Below are 13,676 nucleotides of genomic sequence, written 5' to 3'. Positions count from 1 at the left end.
TGTGATAGGCTACTATGTGACCCTTAAAAATGATTTCACAAGTATTTTTAATGATATGAGAAAATGTTTAAGATATGTTAAGTGAAAAAAATCAAGATTTATTATGCATGCAGAATGATCTCAGCTGTGTAAAATAATATCTAAGTATTAAAAAACTGGAAGGAAATGTTAAAATGTAATTATTATTGATGGGGGGGTGGAAGAGTTGTAAGACATTTTCTTCTTTAAGCTTTTCTTCAGTCTCTAAACTTTCTATAATGAGTGTGTTTTTACAACTAGAAGCTTAAAAAAATAGCATTGTAACATTATAGAAGAGCAAACCAACACCAAAAAAGAAGAAAATAATAACATCTATTAAGTACTTATTGCAGGCCAGCAATAAGGACCATTGTCCTAAGGTGGTTTACATGCATTACAGGTTTAGTATCCCTTATCCAAGATGCCTGGGACCAGAAGTGTTTTGGATTTTGGATTTTCGGATTTGGGATTATGCAACCTGTATCTCATTTGATACTCACAACAGCCCTATGAAAGAGGTATGACTTTACCATGTTTGACAGATAAGACAAGGGTTAGACAGGTGACATAATAGGTGGAGAAGATAGGCTATGAGCCCTAACAGAATAACTCCAGTGGTTTTAACCACTATATGCCTCTCAACCACAATGGCATAATCTGTCTCCCTGCCTGCAAGCCTGACCTAAACATAAGCCTCAATGACAAAATCTACTTTAAAAGGCACTATAATAATTTAGGATAGTGTGACTGCCAAGGTACTAAGATATTCAGATAAATATTCAAAAGAGGAACTAAAACACCTCTAATGAAGCTATAAAAAGAATCTATGTGATAGAGCAATGCATCACTGCAGCTGAAAACATACCAGCACAACAAATCAACCCACAGCTAAATCCTACTATACAAGAGAAGCTAGTAATAACTGTCAAAGAAAGACCCCTGGTAACCACTTATTTAACTACCATGAAAAAAGGAACGCACTAAAAGATACAATAACAATGAGCTAGACAGAAAGGATTTGAATTTGTCTCCCAAAAAACCCCCCAGCAACAAGAGGCCTGGACCATCAGAGGCTAGAGAAAAGAAAGAAACTAAAGAGAAAAATAAAAAGCATTGTACTTGATGCCAAATTATATAAAATACAGCCAGCACAGGAGGACCCCCTTTTCTTTCAGTGTGGCACTAAAGGCCTTTTGGTTAGAAACAATCAATTTTGCTTGGCAAAAAAAGATCAAGACATAGAAGTACTTTGGATCAAATTCTGTAGAATCAGCCTATTCGAGACGCATTAAGGTATTAATGCCAAAACCAATATGGTGTTCTGTTCACAGTTTCTTTCTAGAGGTTTTAAAAGCCGAAAAACATTAAAACTCAGAGTTTGAAGTGGAAACTTTCTATCTGTAAAAACAAGCCACTTTTAGGTACTATAAGCTATTAAGATTTGGTAATTCTAAATGAATTATGTATTTTTTTAAATCCTTGGTTGTTAAGAAAAATATAAAGCTCGATTGCTACCTTACTCTTAACACCAAGACAAATACATGATAGATTAAATACTGAGAAAGAAAAAATAATAAAACATTCTAAAACAAAGTAAGGGTTAATATTTTTGTAATCTTAGAATGTGAAAAACTTTTCCAAACATGACAGAAAATTCCAGAAACCACAAGAAAAAGCTAATAAATCAAAATATATAAAAATTTAAATGTCTGAAGTTAGATACCATATACAAAGCTTTAAAAGATATTCTAGGAGAATATCTTTACCACATATGTTAAAAGGTTCATAACCTGACTTGATAGCTGAAGAAGTCTTTAAAATCAATAAAGAAAATAAGAATTACATGGAAAATTCAGTAAATAACATAAAGTGACAATTCACATACCAAAAACGATAGGGAAATTTAACAATATGTATCAAAATTTCAAATTCATGAACAGTTTGACCCAATAATTCTACTGCAGGAATTAATTCTAAGGGCATACCATGCAAAGATGTTATTAAAGCAATATTTATTAATATTAAAAAGCTGAAGGCTACCTAAATGACCATCAACTGGAGACTGGTTAAATCAGAGATCACAAACACAAATGTTTTGAGAGGCTGGCAAAGACAACAGAAATAAATTCAACAGTCTGGTCATAAAACAAAAACAGCAAGTGGTGGGATCACTGAAGAGCTGGAGAACTCAGACCCATTTCAGTAGTTCAAAGTATAAAAATTACATGTGCCACAGGCCAAACTGGCTCCCCCTTCCCCAGTCCCCACACACCCCCAGAGTGAGATGTGTAATCTATAGCCATGGGACGAGCACTGCTGACTGTTCTCTCTGCAGCCAGCCTAGGAAGATCCCCTTACTCTGAATGCTCGTCTGTTCTATCACATTTGAGTAGATACAAAAGAGCTCATTGATGTGGCCAAACGGATTCTCAGGATTAACAAAACCTTAAAGGTCATCTAGTCTAACTTGAAGCTTTCCTTGAGGCTGGAGTCATTCAACGTTTAGGCCCAGGTGAACAGTGTAGAAAGGGGAGGGGAAGGAAGTGGAAAGTGATGGAGTACAAAGCCAGAAGTCAGGGAATGAGGACTACACTTGGCTTTCCTGTGGGATTTTCATTTTCCACAACAACAAAATTGAGATGGGAGGAGAAGTGGTGAGAATTCTTAAAAAGCTGAAATCCTGTGCATCACATATTTTCTATATCACTGTATGTAAAACTCTATTAACCGAATACCAGGAACTCAAGCATTATTCTAATATGAAGTGCTGAATTCATAGTACCATTGTTAAACATCCGTTTAGCAATGAACTCTGGGCAGCTGTTACCCTCACTGACCAAGCTGGCATAGAGAAGAGTTCCACAGATAATGTGACAGATTGTATATGGTATTTTTACTGCAAGATCTCAATTCATCCCAGGAACTGTTTTAAAAGAATAGTTGTAGTTTGTAATTGCAGTCTCAGCAGCACTTCCAAAAGTGGAAAACCTCCACTTGAAATTGGAATGGAACATTTCTTCCCAATGTGTGAAAATAACTTTATGCTTGGTCCTGCATATCTAGGAATAAGAGCACTTGGGAGGGGGTAGAAAATTTCCTGACTTTACCTCATTTTTAATAGCACTACATTAAGATTTATTAAACTAGATGCATCCATATCTAAAGAACAGTTTTTGCTGTGTATTTTCTCCTAAGTAAAGGGCAAATTGAAGTGACTAGTGGGTCTATAAAGTAGATTCAAGTTTGCTCTCCCTCCAGCTGCTGGCCACCCTCTGATCCAATGCTCTGCAATGTGAACTCTGCTAGATGAAAGGGTACACTCGGCAGCTGATGGATCCCATACAGCTCTCGCTGTCTCTCTCTGTCTCTTTCATACATACGCACATACATTTACTTGAGCTGTTTTACATTAACAAATGCACCATCAGGATAAAACTGTTTTGAAAAAAAACACATCAATGTGGGAACTGTCCAGGACTTATAGCCTCCAGGCAGGCACAGAAGGGAAGAAATCAGAGAAAACACAAAAGGTCTATTAGTGTTTTAGTGAGTATCCTTGATATTTAAACCCTAGGAACAAGAAAGTCATAACAGAATTAATCTCACCCTAGGAACAAGAAAGTCATAACAGAATTAAGCTCATCTTAGGTATAAAATAAATATCACGGCTGGGCACGGTGGCTCACGCCTGTAATTCCAGCACTTTGGGAGGCCGAGGCGGATGCATCACCTGAGGTCAGGAGTTCGAGGCCAGCCTGGCCAACATGGCGAAACCCCATCTCTACTAAAAATACAAAAATTAGCCGGGCATGGTGGCGAGAGGCTGAGGCAGGAGAATCACTTGAATGCAGGAGGCAGAGGTTGCAGTGAGCCAAGACCACGCCACTGCACTCCAGCCTGGGCAACAGAGCAAGACTCCATCTCAAAAAAAAAAAATCACAAAGCAAACAATGTGTGAACTAGCAGGACCTGCAACAAAAGTGTGAAATAAGTGTCGGTCTTCCTCTTACCTTCCTTTTTTGGGGCAGCCTACCTCAGTATCTCTCCCTTTTCTGGTAGTTCATCCATGTCTCCCACCCTAAGTGTTATACATGTAAATAAAATTTACTGAATGCCTACTCTATGTCAAATACTCTGCTAAGCACTTTAAAAGCATTTTTAAATTAATCTTTTCAATAACTCAGAAGTAAATATGATTAGTATATTCATTCTAGGTTGGGTGACCAGCCTAGAGTTACTGGTCCCATAAATAATGAAACCAGCAATGGATCCAAGTCTATCCGCTCTTGGTTGGTATATTAGACTGCCTTCTATGCTCATGTTGGCATCCTGGGTGTCCTAAGCATTTCTCTGCTTTTAAAAGAACAGGAAAAGAACCTTATATATACTGAGCATCTTTTACACACTTTACACAAGCTCTTTATTTTAGGCTCATATGATCCCTATGAGAGAGATGCATTAGCTGCATTTTTTAAATTGGCAAACAAAGATCAAGAGAGTTTGAGGGCTCTTGAAGGCTTAATCTTACCTCTAGCAAAGAAACAGGGTCCCAGAAAGGTTAGGTGGCTTACTTAAGGACACAAAGCTAGTTACAGTCAGAGCTGAGACCTGATTCCCAATCCACTGCTCTCCTTCACTATAAATAAGCCATCACTCTAAAAGGAACCCACATATTAATAACAGAGTAGGAATGCCAGGCACTTTGCTAAATGCTTTATGCTTTATCCAGTTCGATCAAGGGAATTCCCAACACTGTATTTCCAATCAATGTTTTTTACTACAGTTTTACCAAAGAAGCAGGGAAGAAATCTAAATTCCACATCTATGAAATTATAGTCCAATTAACATATTCCTATACACATAGATGAATGGATATTACAAAAAGAAAATCTGAAGAAATTTAAAAAGTTTTCCAAAGAGTACACAATGGGCTCAAATAACATAATCAAATAACACATTCTGAGCACCGGCATGCTATGGCAATTTGCTAAGGGCTGCACACGTTAGAGAAAGAAAAGATGCAGCATCTGAATTAGATGAATGTTCACCATCGGCACATATATAACCATTCTCACGCAAACAAACGTGTGTTATTCTGAGAAAAATAATGGTCTATCATTTATTAATCATGCACCAAGGGTGGGACAGGTCACCTAGCATCTTTTGTCACCTAGTGCCTCAAAGCCTCTCTGTCAAATGAGTGGGAATAAGATCTATAAGATCTACCATGTGAGGATATTATGAAAAGAAGGTGGGATAAAACACTTACAGGGACCTAACACACAATGAGCATTAAATAACTGCTATTTTCATCAGTTCCTTGTCAAATTCCACAATGTAGTTAGTCTTAAGAGACCAAGTGTCTCTGCCAATAAAATTTAAAATTAGACAAGATAATGAGCAACCAATGTGAAGATTACTAAAAATATTCATTATCTAAGACTGGAGTAAGAAAAGCAAATTAGGCCGGGCGTGGTGGCTCATGCCTGTAATCCCAGCACTTTGGGAGGCCGAGGCGGGCAGATCACGAGGTCAGGAGTTCAAGACCAGCCTGGCCAACACGGTGAAACCCTGTCTCTACTAAAAATACAAAAATTAGCCGGATGTGGTGGTGGGTGCCTGTAATCCCAGCTACTCGGGAGGCTGAGGCAGGAGAATTGCTTGAACCCAGGAGGCGGAGGTTGCAGTGAGTCGAGATCATGCCACTGCACTCCAGCCTGGGTGACAGAGCAAGGCTTCGTCTCGGGAAAAAAAAAAAAAAAAGAAAAGAAAATTAGCAGAAAAGTCCATACTGATTAGACAACAGATAACACAGTAGAAGAGAAGAAAAGTTCAGGAACAAGTGCCTGAATGAGACTGACAAGCACACTGTGACAGAGATATAACCAGAAAATATATCAAATATTTCCTGTATCCATTAAGATTCCTCCACAATAGATACCTTTGTTTTCAGAGGTTATATTTGCTTTTTTTTTTTTTTTTTTTCCTTTTAGTTTTGAGATAGGGTCTCATTCTGTTACCCAGGCTACAGTGCAGTGCCACAATCATGGCTTGCTGCAGCCTCGACTTCCTGGGCTCAAACGATCCTTCTGCCTCAGCCTCCTGAGTAGCTGGGACTACAGGTACGCACCACCACACTTAGCCAATTTTTTTTTTTTTTTTTTTGTAGATACAGGGTATTGCTATGTAGCCCAAGCTGGTCATGAACTCCTGACCTCAAGCAATCCTCCTGCCTTGGCCTCCCAAAGGGCTGGGATTGCACCCAGCAAAAACCAAAAATGTTCTTAAAATAATAATGCCTTTTTAGTTAGAATGACATTTTCTGGCTAGGTGCAGTGGCTCACACCTATAATCCCAGCACTTTGGGAGGCCGAGGCAGGCGGATCACCTGAGGTCAGGAGTTCGTGACCGGCCTGGCCAACATGGTGAAACCCCATCTCTACTAAAAATACAAAAATTAGCCAGGCATGGTGGCATGCACCTGTAATCTCAGCTACTCATGAGGGAGGCTGAGGCAGGAGAATCATTTGAACCTGGTAGGTGGAGGTTGCAGTGAGCCGAGATTGGGCCACTACACTCCAGCCTGGGCGACAGAGCGAGACTCCTTCACAAACAAACAAACAAACAAACAAAAAGACATTTTCTGACAACAGCAAAATTACTGTACAACCCATAATTAGAAAGTAAATAAGAAATAACAGCAAAAGAAAGTACAAATTAAATTGCTCCAATAAGAATTGTTTGCATAAACAATTAATGAAATACAAAGCTTGTCAATCTGCATTGTGTTCTCAATAAGCATGAAAAAAACACTGTGAGTTAATAATAAATAGTCCTCTAATGTCACGAAATTCCCAGGAAGATGCAATAAACCTGAAATCATTCTTCCTGGTTACTATAGTCCCTATCACATGTTATTTGAAAGATTCTTTTTCCTGGTTTATAATATTGGGTATTTAATATGTAAGCATAGTTTTTGTTTTTGTTTTCATGTGAGAAAACACACATACTTACGAATTAATGCAGACAGGAAGCCACTTAGGGGTTTGGGTTCCAGACCTGATTCTGGCACTAAGTAGGAAAGATGCCTTTGTAAAATGTCTCTGGGCTCCAGTTCCTCAAACGATAAGAGGATAAGAACCCCACCCTGCTACCTCACAGAAATACTGGAAGCATTGCCAAACAAAAGAACAAACTATGAATGCATCTTTAACTATATTAAATGCTACCTAGATCTAAAGTGATAATGTTACTATCATCAGCAAACAGAGTCATACCAGAAATCCAGGCTTAACTGCTTCTTTGTCTTCCTCACTTCTGAATTATTTGTCATCATTCAAAGAGCTAATTTTTTTATAATAGTAAAATAAAACGTGAAATAAAAATAAGTGATAATACTTAATACACAATGAACTAAAAATAAACATCAACGGCCTTATAATTCTTGGCTAATAAAATTCTACCAAAGTTTTGAAAGTAAACTTAGTTCAAATAACCCAATGTATATTTCATTTGATCCTTTCTCCAACTCTGTGGGAAAAGCAGGATAGGTACTACTATGTTTAATTTTTACAGACCACAAACTAAAATTCAAAGAGGAGGGTGACTCACCCAAGGTCCCAGCTAAAGCCTGGGCCATTCACCCTTCTTCTGATGTAATGTAATATTCATTCTACTGGTCTGTGTTACAAGTTTTCCCTATTTTCAAAGAAACTCACTTCACACAATGTCAAATTTCTAAAGTGATTCAGTAACTTTTTTCTTTTTTCTTTTTTTTGAGACACGATCTTGCTCTGTTGCCCAGACTGGAGTGCAGTGGCACAATCATGGCTCACTGAAAACCATATACTCCCGGGTTCAAGTAAGCCTCCCACCTCAACCACCTGAGTAGCTGGGACCACAGGCACATGCCACCCTGCTTGGCTAACTTTTTAAAATGTGCTTTTATTTTTTGTAGAGATGGGGTCTCACTATGTTGCCCAGACTGGCCTTGAACTCCTGGGCTCAAGCAATCCTGCGACTTCAACCTCCTAAAAAGCTGGGATTATAGGCATGAGCCACTGGTTCGGTAATTTTATCATTCACCCAGCCTGGTTCAATAATTTTATCATTCATTTTACATAGCCAGCAAGCTCTGCCTTAAGCAAATGCCACACAGGCGATTGTGCACTCAAGAAGTGAAAGGGCGGCATCTATTGGTAGAAGTATGTTACTGTAAGGGAAGTAGTTTCAGAGCTTCAAGATTTGAAAATTTCTGTTAACCTCAACAGTTCATGATTTGAGAGGTGGGTAGAAAGAAACACTGTGTTATTGTATAGAGATGTAAGGAAAAGAAAGGAAGAAAGCATTACGAAGTTCTAAAACTGATACCTATGATCACTTTGGTAATCAATTTCCAAGCAGTAATAGTTTTAATTCCTTTGTTTTAAAGTAGTTTTAGATCAGTCCCTCTGGGAGCAAGTATTCTTTGGGAATGTATCTCTGGTTTTATGACAGAAGGCAATGGCAGATCACTGGGGGAAAAGTTTAGGTAATGAAATTTACTCCATGGACAATGTTTCAAGAAAGGAGGGGAAAGTGGAAGGAGGGAGGAGAAGCTGACATTTATGAAGTGACTACAGGTGAAGTATCCCTTAACCAAAATGTTTGGGACCAGAAGTGTTTTAAACTTTGGATTTTGGAGGATTTTGAAATATTTGCATTATACTTACCTGTTGACCATCTCTAATCCAAAAATATGAAATTTGAAATGCTCCAATGAGCACTTTCTTTGACTGTTCAAAAGTTTCAAATTTTAGAGCATTTCAGGATTCCAGATTTGGAATACTCAATCTGTATTATATTGCAGGCACTTGATATGCATTACTCTATTTAACTCTCATATAGGTTCAAAATGTATCCTATGGGTTCTAGTATTACTTCATTTTACAGAAGAGGACAATGATGCTCAGAGAGGAGAGGTAAGTGGCCCACAGCTACTCAGCAAATGGTGAAGTCAGGACTTGAACCCTGAAAGCCTGATTGCAATGATCTTAACTACCAAACCTACTGCTTCTTCACTAAAAGAACAGTCACTTTGGTACACTTGGTACACTTTGGTACACAACTGCAACTTTATCAAGCCTTCTAAACAAATGTAAAATCTTTGCTATTGTGAATAGTGCTGTAATCAACAACCTAAATGCTCATCAATGATAGACTGGATAAAGAACATGCGGTATATGAACACCATGGAATACTATGCAGCCATAAAAAGAAATGAGATCATGTCCTTTGCAGGGATATGGATGGAGCTGGAGGCGATTATCCTTAGCAAACTAACATGGAACAGAAAACCAAACGCTGCATGTTCTCACTTACAAGTGGGAGCTGAATGATAAGAACACATGGACACATGGTGGGGAACAACACACACTGGGGCCTGTCAGAGGGTGGGGGCTTGGGAGGAGGGAGAGCATCAGGAAGAATAGCTAATGGATGCTGGGCTTAATACCTAAGTGATGGCATGATCTGTGTCATAAACCACCATGGCACACATTTACCTCTGTAACAAACCTGCGCATCCTGCACATGTGCCCCTGAACTTAAAAGCTGGACATTTTTTAAAAAGAAAAAGTAAAATCTAACATTTTCAGTCAAAAAATCTGGATGTATAGAACACCCAATATCCTGAGTTGTGTTTTTTTCTCAGTAGCAGTACAATAAATTACCATCAATCAGACTTCTCCTCCCTACACTGTCCATTAGAAATCTCAGTAATATCAGCATCAAACTCCAACAGAGAAATGAAGAAAGGAAATGAAACATGATTTCCATTCCAGCATTACTGGTGCTTGGAGTAGGTGTGTTATCAAAGACAAAAGATGCTAATTGCGTTGTATTTCATTTGAGTAGTGGAGGATCCAGATTTGTATTAGGTAAAAGTGGTCCTGTTGAGAGAGGGAAATGACACCAGGAACACACCTTAGATAATGAGAAAAGTTCTGCATCATGTTTTTTCTTTCAGAGGCACTGGGCTACATAAGCAAATATCACTTTCAAGAGCTCTAATAGAAACCCTTTCTTTGGATGGAGTGGGAAAACTTGCATAAATCTCCTTTGTCTTCTCAACATTTCATGTCCCAGGAATAAGGATTACTGAATTGTCAAGAGTTCGTGTGAGAAAAAAACAGGAGGTAAAGCTGAAAAGAAAGACTGAAGAAAATATCTTTAACAGCTCAAAAGAAGAAGAGTGAAAAATATGTGTCTAAGTGAATGAGATCATAATTCAAAGGTGTGGCTATAGATCCAGGAATAAGAAAAATACATTCATCTCAGCTGAAAAAAAAACTGTGCTTTCTAGAGTAATAGCTAATTTACATTTTAAATTTCAGCCATTGAAACCTTCTTGATGAATAATAAACAACACTGAAGTTACAGTTGTCTTTCTTCTTCTTTTCTGACTTCAAATTATAGAAAAATTAAAGTAACTGAACCAAATCTGGCTTTGGTTGTAATGAGATTCAAACTTTAAAAATTTCAGGTTCTGACTACAGCAATTAGGAATTCCAGGCCTCCAGGTTGTTAACACCTGGCAACATTTTAATACCTGGGGCAGGCTAAAAAACAATGTTTGCCAGGAGATTGATTACTCACTCTTCCTGTGACACGTGATGTTATGACTAGAGTCTTAGGGGCTGCTTTATACAAACAGCACTAAAATGTGGCAGAGGGAGACCTCTGAATAAATCCACCCCTTGCTGTTTTAAAAAAAAAAAAAAAGCTAAACACGCTTAAAACATGTAACTTGCTTCTCAAAACTGACAAAGCATGAACCTAAAAAACCAAAACAATCATAAAAAATTGCATTCCCTATTTATGAATAGGTTTATGAAGCAATCAACTTAAAAACTGTTGCAAACAACCTAAATGTGTATCAACAGAGGACTGGCTGAATAAACTACAATACATCCTCACAATAGAATACTAAGCATAGGAAAAAAGAATGAGGACTGTCTCTATGTACGGCTATGGAGTAATTTCTAGGATATATAATTAACAAAAAACAGAGAAAAGTATGGATAGGACACTACTGTTATCTCAGAATGGTAGTACAAACACACACGTATTTGTCTGTGCACGCATGTGTCTTGTGTATATCTCCCAAACATAAAAAAAGGAGGAAACAGAGGAGATAGGAATAGAAACTAAATCTGAACAACTTTGTTTTGTAGACTTGCCCCTTGGAACCATATAGTTTATATAATTATAAAGCAAAACAATAAAAAGCAATACCTCAAACAAAAAACAAAATGAAACAAAAAAACCTATCAGCCAATTGAGTTTGTGGCATAACCACACAGAAATTATTCCCAGTAGCTTTAACACATAATAATTTGATTGTACATCTATATGGGATGTCCCTAAGGACAACAAGCTGCAACACAAATCTTTAACTGTTTTCAGTATTGTTGTCAGAAGTACTGGTATTATTATTCTGAGGCTGACATTTATTGTGAATTGAAAAACAAATGAGTAATTATATTAGAATTGCTGGGAAGATATTTGGCATGGGGGAAAGGATTACAGATGTGGGATGAAAGTGGTTAAGAAAAAAACTAGTAGTATTCAATCTACACTGGAAATAGCATAAGAATGCATGAGTTTGTAATAAACACATTTCCTGGATTCATACATTGAAAAGGCTTAGAAAAAAATGACCTAACTGCAATGAGCACAACTTGCACCCAGACTGTGGTCTCTAATTACCATTTCCCATTTGAAAAACCTGAGTTCCTTTAAAAAAAAAATGTCTGTTTCCAGGTTTGGAGCAAGACATGGACAAGATGAGCCTGGAACATCTCACATCTCATCATACTAGAAAGCAAGGATGCTCTCACAAACTACCAGGGAGTATATAAAGCATTTAATAAAACATTTAAAAGTAACTACTGGGGTTATATCAAGATGGAACCATTTGAACATAAGAAATAGTTGAAAGGATTGAAACAGATCAAATATTTTTAAATCCAAGAATTTATGATACAAAAAAAAATCACTGGTTATATCTTTGGAGAATGCTAGGGAACCAATACATTATTTTGAAAATTATAATAAAAATTAAAAAATCAAGTGCATAGTCTGTCTTTTCTATATACATTGTACCTGAGATTATCTAAATAATGAAATGCTTCTTTACTTCAATTGGTAAATGGAGAAGAAATGATCAAATGTCACCACTTTGTAATCTCTAATGAAATGGCATCCAGACAATGACCTTCATTGGTTTCTAACAACAGAAAAAGAGAGATGACCATATATCCAGATATTATGAACCTTCTGATGAAAGTATACATACCACCTATGAAATACCCTTGCCAAAAAAAAAAATTGAACCTGATTCTGATCAAGTTTCTAGATCAGCAATTCTCAAAGTCTGGCCTGCAGACTCCTGGAAGATCCCTGACACACTCTTAGGGGACTCTGTAAGACCAAACTATTTTCATATTAATCTTAAGACACTTTTTGACTTTTCTACTGTGTTGACATCTGTACTGATTACACAAAAGCAGTGGGGGCTAAAACTGTTAGCCTCAGTATAAATCAAAAAGTGGCACCAAATAGTGTCAGCAGTTATTGCATTCTTTACAGTCACTGGCTACAGTTTTTTAAAAACCCTTAAGAATGTCCTTGATGAAGTAGTAAAAAAATTCATGTCTTTTTAATAGTATCTATGATGAAATGGGAAGTCCGCATATAGCACTTCTGTTGTAACTGAAATATAATGGTCATTTTGAAGCAAAGCACTTGTGCAATTGAGCTGCAAGCTCAACCAGCTGCTTTTTCCACAGAGCACCATTTTACATGAAAAATGACAAATTGTGAGTATTCGGACTTGGGTATCTGGCAGACATTTTCTCAGAAATGAAAAAAGTGAGTCTGTCACTCAAAGGAAAACAACTAAGAGTGTTGTAGCTGATGATAAAATTCAAACCTTCAAATGAAAATTAGTATTCTGGAAAACTTGAATCTACCACTGTGAGCCTGACAACTTCTCTACACTTAGCTACTCTGCTGATGAGACTGGTCATAACTTCAGGGAATGTGGTTTTTTTTTTTATATTGTTTAATGAAATGTTTCAACATTTAGAAGATCCATGTAACTGAATGAACCAACATCTTCCAAATGCCCAATGCGTGATGTTACAAAATCACGTGTGAGTAAAAGTTCCACTCAAAATTTTAAAACATCAATGAATTTTAATATACGGAGTAAGAAAATTTCATGAATTTAGTTTTATATTCTACATTGCAACTAACCTATAAGAAACCACTACTTGTTGAGTTTTGGTACAGGGTCAAAGAAGACTATCCACAGTTATCTTAAACAGCTATTCCAATAGTTCTGTCTTTTTCAACTACACCTCTTTTTGCTAGGCCAGACTTTCTTCCTATACTTCAAACAAAACAATGTATTACAACAGACTGAATGCAAAACAGACAGGATCATCTATCTGTCCAAGCCAAAAAATTTGAAAAATGTAAACAATGTTATTTTTCTTACTCATTTGTTTTTGTTTTGGGAAAATGGTCATTTTTCATTGAAAAAAACTACATTAATGTATAATTAGCTTTTTTTTAAGTAAATAAATTCTTTAAAAATTTTTGAGTTTTAATTC

At 37.1% G+C, this 13,676-nt stretch overlaps 1 protein-coding gene across 7 annotated transcripts in view; it reads right to left on the bottom strand.

Moving 5' to 3' along the window:
* Nucleotides 1-13,676, bottom strand: part of STK4 (serine/threonine kinase 4) — a 113,222-nt gene that overhangs the window by 27,375 nt on the left and 72,171 nt on the right. The window lies entirely within an intron of this gene.

Source organism: Pongo pygmaeus, chromosome 21 (genome assembly GCF_028885625.2).
Source record: "Pongo pygmaeus isolate AG05252 chromosome 21, NHGRI_mPonPyg2-v2.0_pri, whole genome shotgun sequence".
NCBI classification, from domain to species: Eukaryota; Metazoa; Chordata; class Mammalia; order Primates; family Hominidae; genus Pongo; species Pongo pygmaeus.
This window is presented reverse-complemented; position numbering and strand designations above follow the sequence as displayed.